The sequence below is a fragment of the Setaria viridis genome, chromosome 1 (assembly GCF_005286985.2).
Source record: "Setaria viridis chromosome 1, Setaria_viridis_v4.0, whole genome shotgun sequence".
Classification (NCBI taxonomy): domain Eukaryota; kingdom Viridiplantae; phylum Streptophyta; class Magnoliopsida; order Poales; family Poaceae; genus Setaria; species Setaria viridis.
Genome location: NC_048263.2, coordinates 4,907,405 through 4,915,191, shown reverse-complemented (window position 1 = coordinate 4,915,191; position 7,787 = coordinate 4,907,405).

Genomic DNA, 7,787 nt, shown 5'->3' with positions numbered 1-7,787 from the left:
TCTTTGCTGAGTGCTTTATATCGGGCACTCGGCAAAGACCACGTTTGCCGAGTGTATACTGTAAGACACTCGGCATAAATAATACACTCGGCAAATAACAGCTTTGCCGAGTGTCGCGAAAAAGACACTCGGCAAAAATCCAAACGACACTCGGCAATGATTTGACATTCGGTAAATCTCTAGCACGTGGCTCGCACGTGCGACGTCTGTCAGGGCAGTCTGCCAGCCGTTAGTACTTTGCCGGCAAAGCTGTAGGTTGCCGAGTGCTCCGTCCAGACACTCAGCAAAGCTGTAGGTTTGCTGAGTGTTTTCCACAGGCACTCTGCAAACTTAGAATGTTGCCGAGTGTTTTTGTAGGCACTCGGCAAATGCAAAAAAAAAAATTCCACCTCCGCCCTCCATACTTTTTCTACTCCCCACGTACGACATTTGGTAATCCATCTTAAAAGTTGGTCTATTTTTTGGTCTGTTTGCTATTTTTAATGAATTGATAGCATTAATAGAAATTTGTTTATTTAAGTCAAACTTTACCTGCAAGTGATTGAAATAATGGAATAAAATCAGTGAAAAAAATCATATTCATATTATTGAATCTGGATTGAGGTCTCAACCAGAAACTCAAAAGAAATTTTGAATATTTTTTTAAGAAAACACGACCACGAACGTGTGGTTGAATGGTTGTTAAATTCTAAAAAAAGGAAACGAAGTATGAAAATCACAAGATTTGTCAAGGTGTCATGATATTATATGTGGAGGCTATGGTAAAAAATTGAGAAGGTTTCGCCCACTTTTTGACATATGATGCTTAGAAACCGACTCATCTCCCAAAAGGATTCATAGAAGTTAGAAAGAATCCGATAAGATTTGGAGTCCAAGTGACACTTGAATTGGGGTTTGACTTGAAAGCTTTTTGTATAGGCAACATACAACATAGATTGGTTCATATGAAATTTTGTAAATTTTTAGGATCCGTTTGATAATTTTTATTTATTAAATGCAATTATAGATTTTTAATAGATATAAATTAAATTTGAGCTATAACTGCATGAAATAATGGAATAATATCAGTAGAAAAATCATATATCCATTGTTGAGTGAATTTGACAAGGTTTTTCTCAAGTATATCAGAAAAAGGTTAGTAAAACACGTTATTAAACAAATTGAAATATAAGTATACTTTGCCGAGTGTCTAGTGAAAACACTCGGTAAATATAATATTTTGCCGAGTGTTTTTGCTACCCATTCGGCAAAGTATGTACATGGGCCCGCTACCCGCCCGTGTTCCGATTGAAATTTTTTTAAAAAAATTAAAACTTCACTTTGCCAAGTGCCAGATCTAGGGCACTCGGCAAAAGCTGACTTTGCCGAGTGCCAGATCACGGGCACTCGGCAAACCACCTGACTTAAGCCCCCCCGGCCTTCTCACTCGAACACTTAGGCGCCAAAACGAATCTCACTGCCCGTGTCGCTTCCGCTGCCGCTGACGCCCCCCGCCGCTGCCACTGGCCACCCCGCCCGCCGCCCCGCGCCCCGCCCCAGCCTCGGCGTCCCACCACCCGGCGTCCCGTCCTGCCGGCCGCCCCCGCCCCACTGGCCCCTGCACCGGCGCCCCCGGCCCACCCGTCACCCCCAGCCCGGCGCCCCGCCCCGCGGAACGCCCCTGGCCCAGCGTCCCCGCCTCCGCCGCTGGCGTGCCCGACGCCGCCGGACGTCCCCTCGCCTCTCTAGGCCGGCGTCCCTCACCCCTCCCGGTAATCAATCTCTGTTCTTCGAGTTAGAAAATTGAAATTAGAAATTAGAAAAGGGTAGAGAGGTGGTAGGATGAAATAGAAATTAGAAATTACAAAAGTAATTAGTAAATAGGAAAGGATAAGATAGAGAGGTGGTAGGGCTTTTGTTTCAGAAATTAGAAAAGGATGTTTGACTTGGCAATCTAAGGTATAAGAACTGTATGTGGAAGTCGACCATAGTGCCGTTCTGTTGTTGTAGATGTGGTTGTCGGCCATCGTGCCATTTTATTTGATGCAGGTTATGGAAACCTCCACGTGCAGGGGAGGTGCTGTCGAAAATTTAACTTTTAAATGCAGGTGATTGAACAATGGTGGGCGGTACGAGGAAGATCGCAGTGCTTTACGAAAAATTCAAAGCTACAGCTTCAGGGTCAAGTACAAGGTCAGACGCATCGAGGGGTCGAGGGAGTTGTCGAGGCAAGGGTGGAGGCAGGGGTGACGCACTGGTCGAGGAAACGGAGGAGGCACAGGTCCTAGGTCGAGGCAGGGGTCGAGGAAAGGGTAAAGGGGTGAAACCCCCATCGCTTGTACCTTCGCCCCGGTCGTCTGAGGAGGAGGAGATACCTTCCGCGCACGCCTCTAGTGACGAGGCGGAGGTACAGGAGGAGCAGGAGCAGGAGCAGGAGAGGGAGGAAGGGGAGGAGGCAGGGGATTCACAGTCCAAGATCTGGTTGCGAGGTCCCTCGTCCCTCCCAAGGCGACTGATCCCTCTTCATAGACGCCCACTGATTCAACCCATTGGGGTAAAGTAAGTTCCTTTACATATTCTCAGTACTTTTGATATGTTGAAAATTACAATATAAACTAATAATTTATATTAATCACATGTGCAGGAGTTGGATTAAGCTCAGTGGGGGTGGCCACAACCGCAAGGTCAATGACATCCTTGGTCTTTTGTGTAGGCTACACTTCCCTGGTCTAGTGGTCTTCGCCGGACAGGAGGAGCCGGCCTACACATGGGCCACTACGTCGCCGCCGCCGACGTCGGTGATCGTGACCACAAGACATTCGCCAACAAGGCGGAGTGGGTGAAGGCCGAGCTGTGGGTAAGTATTCGGTAGACTACATTGGTTAATACATCAGCTTCGCTGCACATTCTTGAAATAATAACTGTATGCAACGTGTTTATACGCAGGACTTCTATAGATGCCAGGAGGGATTCGAGGCTAGGGCGGCCTCTGTCACTGAACAAGCCGCCAAGAAGCTCGTCAAGGACATGCACTACGAGGCGCGGGTTCAGGAAGAGGCAAGGACAATGAACCTGACCAAGAAAGAATTCATGGCGGTACGTACAGAAAGTTAATATTTACTATTTCTGAGATTAATTACGCTTAATTTCTTTGTTATATGTCACACACTTGATGATGTAGGTGCCTCCGTGGTGGTGCCGAGCCTATACCCGGTGCTGGGAACAAATGGTGGACGTGTGGTTGCAGCCCGGGTGGTTGGAGAACCACCTTGCTTGCTGGGAGCGGCGTCTACAGATGCCATATGCATCACACCATCAAGGCAGCCTGAGCCTTGATGAATACAAGGAAACATGGGTACGCGAATTCATTTCTTTATTCTCACACCCAATACTGCATATTTTCTAATCCTTTTGCATTTTTGCCGCAGACGTCATCACATGATGGCCAGGAGTGCTCTCGGTTCAAGGCATGGGTTATGTCCAAAAAGGGCAAGGTGATGGTAGACATCAACTTCAACCCGGAGGACCCGCCCGAGGCGTATAGCCATCCAAGCATCCACAGCCGCGTCACCGAGTACACATCAATGGCAAGGGAGGTTCATGGGCTAGAGTTCGATCCGAGCTCTCAGGATATTGATGCAGAAATTGTGATGAGGGTGGGAGGAGGCAAGAAGCATGGCCGGTATTGGATTGGAGATAGCGTGATCGACACTGCCAGTACTCCCAGTCTCTCCCAGATCCGAGCAAGGAGCACGGACTCGAGCCCCGCGATACGGGCACGGCCAACCACTGCACAGTTACAGATGCAAGCTCTGGAGGTTATTTCTGTTTGTTTCATCTTTCGTTGATTTTTACGTACCTTTTGCTTTGCAATAAGACATTGGGATGAAATATTGTAGGCCCAGGTGGAGGTAGAACGGAAGCGACGGGAGGACCTAGAGGCGAGGATCAAGGCAGATCGACAGATAGAAAGGCAGAGGACGAAGTCGATGTTCCAGTACATGCAGAGTGTTTTTCAGAGTTTAGGTCAAACTCCACCACCTATGCCACCGAATCTATTCCTGCCACCTCCACCTCCTGCAGCTACTCCTGTGAGTCACTTCTCAACTTTACAATCAATCTAGAGTTAAACTAGAAACTACAGGCACTAGAAACTTACACTAAGAAAGTGACTAATGCAATCTCTTTAACTTTGTGCAGAATCAATCGGCGGCATCCAATGCACAATCATCTTGGGGGCAGTGGCCACCTACACATCCTCCTCAGTGACTTGTTTGAATGGCTATTGTGTTAAGCAAACTTGTGAATTACTTGTTTAGACTAGAACCTATATGTACTTCTGAATATTATTTGTGTGCTTGTGATGCAATGTATATGCATGTGATGCAATTTATATGCCTGTGATGCTTCCGTGGTTGTTTTTTGAGAGGGGTCCTTTATATGTAACAAGTCTGTTTTACAGGGGGTTGAAGGACACTTTGCCGAGTGTTAACACTCGGCAAAGAGGCTAGTTTCTGTAATTCTGTGACTACTTGCCGAGTGTTTCGACACAACACTCAGCAAAGGTGCCATAAAAGCTGGCGGAAGCTTCTTCTTTGCCGTGTGCCACGAAACCGACACTCGGCCAACACTAAATGTTCGCCGAGTGTCATGGGTACGACACTCGGCAAAATTTAGAATCTTCGCCAAGTGTTTGTGAAGAGGCACTCAGCCAAATTTAGAATCTTCGTCGAGTGTCGGGATGGAGGCACTCAGCAAAACGTAAACGTTAGCCGAGTGTTCTTCCGTTTGGCACTCGGCAAAGGCGCCGTTATCGTGACAGTCCGTCAACGCCTTTTTGTCGAGTGTTTTGTTTTGCCGAGTATTTTCTGAAACTCGGCAAAGTGTTTGCCGAGTGCCCAACATCTGACACTCGGCACATCCACTGTTTGCCGAGGGAAAGTTTGCCGAGTGCTATTCGCCGAGTGCTGTTCGCCGAGTGTTACACTCGGCAAATGCTTTGCCGAGTGCCTGGGGCACTCGGCAAACTTACTGTTTCCCGTAGTGGATGCACCGACTTCCTGCTCCTTCGTCCTAACTCCTGCTGGTGCCCGCCCAAACTTGAGAAGTCGGGAGGTTATTGTAAGGAGAAGATAGGCAAGAAGTTGCTGGTCTTGAGCAATCAATGCTGTATAGGCTGGATTTTCTACTTCTTCTGAAGACTTGTCCAGCTTCTGAACTTGAAGGATTGCAGACGGCTCAGCTGAGGATCCATCTAGAATTCCCATCAGGCATCCGCGGATTGCAGGGAGAACTTATGCTCGCCACACAAGAAAGTTGCCTCGATTGAGCTTCTCCGAGACAGATATGTTGAACATTGTGGAAGCCGCTGAGGAAGTCGAGGCCATGAGCGTCGACGACAAAAAAATTGCAATGTGCAACTAGATGTTCTTGTGGAGGATTGGCTCTGTTACCATGTAAGGTTTGTATGGAACAGCTTACCAACACAGGCGCCTGTGGTGTTCATTATATAGTTAGGAACATGTCCTAGACGTAGGTGGGTACAAGACCAACTCCTAGTAGGAGAAGGAGATTGTATGTGTAGGACTCTAAGTCCATATTACATACGATATGAGAGACCCAACCTATATATATACTTATACAGTTATGACGTGTGGAGGACATCCATGAGGTGCACCTTGGCATACTACAACAATAACCCCCTGTAGATACGCTTTATTTTCTTCTAAGCTACGCTTTAATTCATCTCTAGTATAGTGTAGATACGTTTTAGTAAAGCGTGTCTGGAGCGTCTCCGTATGGACCGTGTCAGGATTTGTAGATACGATTTATTAAGCGTGTCTAAAAAAATAAGATGCTTTGTAAATACGCTAGATGCATGTCTACACATATAAACATGCCTTACTAGACACATTTACATTACGCATCTACCGATGTAGACACGCTGTATAGTGACATTTTATTTTGTATGAAGATACATAGATACGCTTTTACAAATACATCAATATACATGTCTGCTTTATATTTTGGATTGTTTAGAAACATATATGCCATTTTATAGATACATTAGCACTCTTTGGTTTTGGTTAAAAATCGGAGAGACCTCCTGCACAAATTAAATTTGACAAACATAGAGATTTGTATTAAAATATTTCTGTAAGGATCAACAAAGAAAATAAAGCTGTTACACTTAGCAGAAGCAGCAAATATATATTTCAGGCAAGTGCAGTAGTAAATACAATAAAACATCCATAGAAAGAAGTGTATACACAGTGCAAATTCAATACAGGTTTGCATGAACTTTTCTATCAAGTAGCATAAATCTATCTAGAAGCTATCCCTCGGTATGCATAAGTTTTCTTGACATAGAAAGTAGTAGGTTAGCTGAACCATCTCCATATCTTCAGTCCGTGAGAACCGTTTGTTTTGTCTACAAAATAATATTCAAAAAAAGAAAGGTCTATCTAGAAGCTATCCCTTGGTATACATAAGTTTTCTTGACATAGAAAGTAGTAGGTTAGCTGAAGCATCTCCATATCTTCAGTCCGTGAGAACCCTTTGTTTTGTCTACAAAATAATATTCAAAAAAAGAAAGGAGATGATGGCATTCGATAGATAATAAAAAAAATCAACATAGCAAACTTTGTTGGAACAATTGAAGAATGTCTCACCAAGTTGTTATGGACGTTTGGGCGTTGAACCCCTAGGTCTTTTCACCTAAAAACATGTGGATCCCACTTAAATCAGTAAAAGTTTTTTGCAATTACGACAATTGGAATGTACATTATCAGTATGGAGATAAACTTACATGTGATCGAGGCCAAGCAATAACATAGCCTATGACATCTCTTACTGTGCAAATATTGTCATATGGTCTAGGCAAATCCTCATCCCCAATGTCACTAACAATGTGAACAGCAACAGCGACATATTCATACCCAAGCATGTTTCCTCCAACCACATGTGTGCTATCAGTAGTCACTAAGTTTCCTTTGGCCACAGGTTTGTTTTCGTGCCTTAGTGACATCAAATAGACTTGCTTTTGATCCTACCATTGGAAGAAATTGTGTACTATTATATCTGAACATGTAACCATGTTTATTTCAGATAATAACAAAGTAAAGACAAACATACACATACTGGACGGCTATGATCCGCTACTTTTTTGTTATGAGATCCCTATAATAGAAGTATTTTTAATCAACAACAGGTAACTTTGCTCAAGTAACCTCAGTCATACTATTTATAGGAAGCAGTGTTGCAACACTAAGTAATTTCAAGTCATAGCTTGGACATACCTATCTTAATTTTGTTAGGTACTCACGTGGTAAAGCTAAACCTGCATAGCCCTTATTCCCTTGATTATGATTCTCAATATGCACCCGCTGCAATTGAAGTTAAGATCAATTGCATTCTTTTTATAACAAATGCTATAACAAAATAATTGGCATTGTCTATACCATGGCAGAATGTTTTGTAACATACCTTTGCAATCATGCCCTCATGTCGTGAAGATAAATTGGCATAACCCTCATTGGTTTTAGTGGCTTTAGCATTACTCTACAGACATGATGGTTGCATCTTGTAATTAACCATAGTTTCAAAACAATAACAAGATCCTACATTCAACACCTGTTAATAAAATATAAAACAAATAAACACTGCATCACCTGCACCGTAGTTTTGGGAGGCTGAGCATTAGCACTGGATTCTTCAAGGTTGTCGTCAGAATGATGCTCATCACTACCATTAGAATCACACTGAATATATTAGAGATCCGTGGATGTACTCCTCGTGTTGGCCAACGA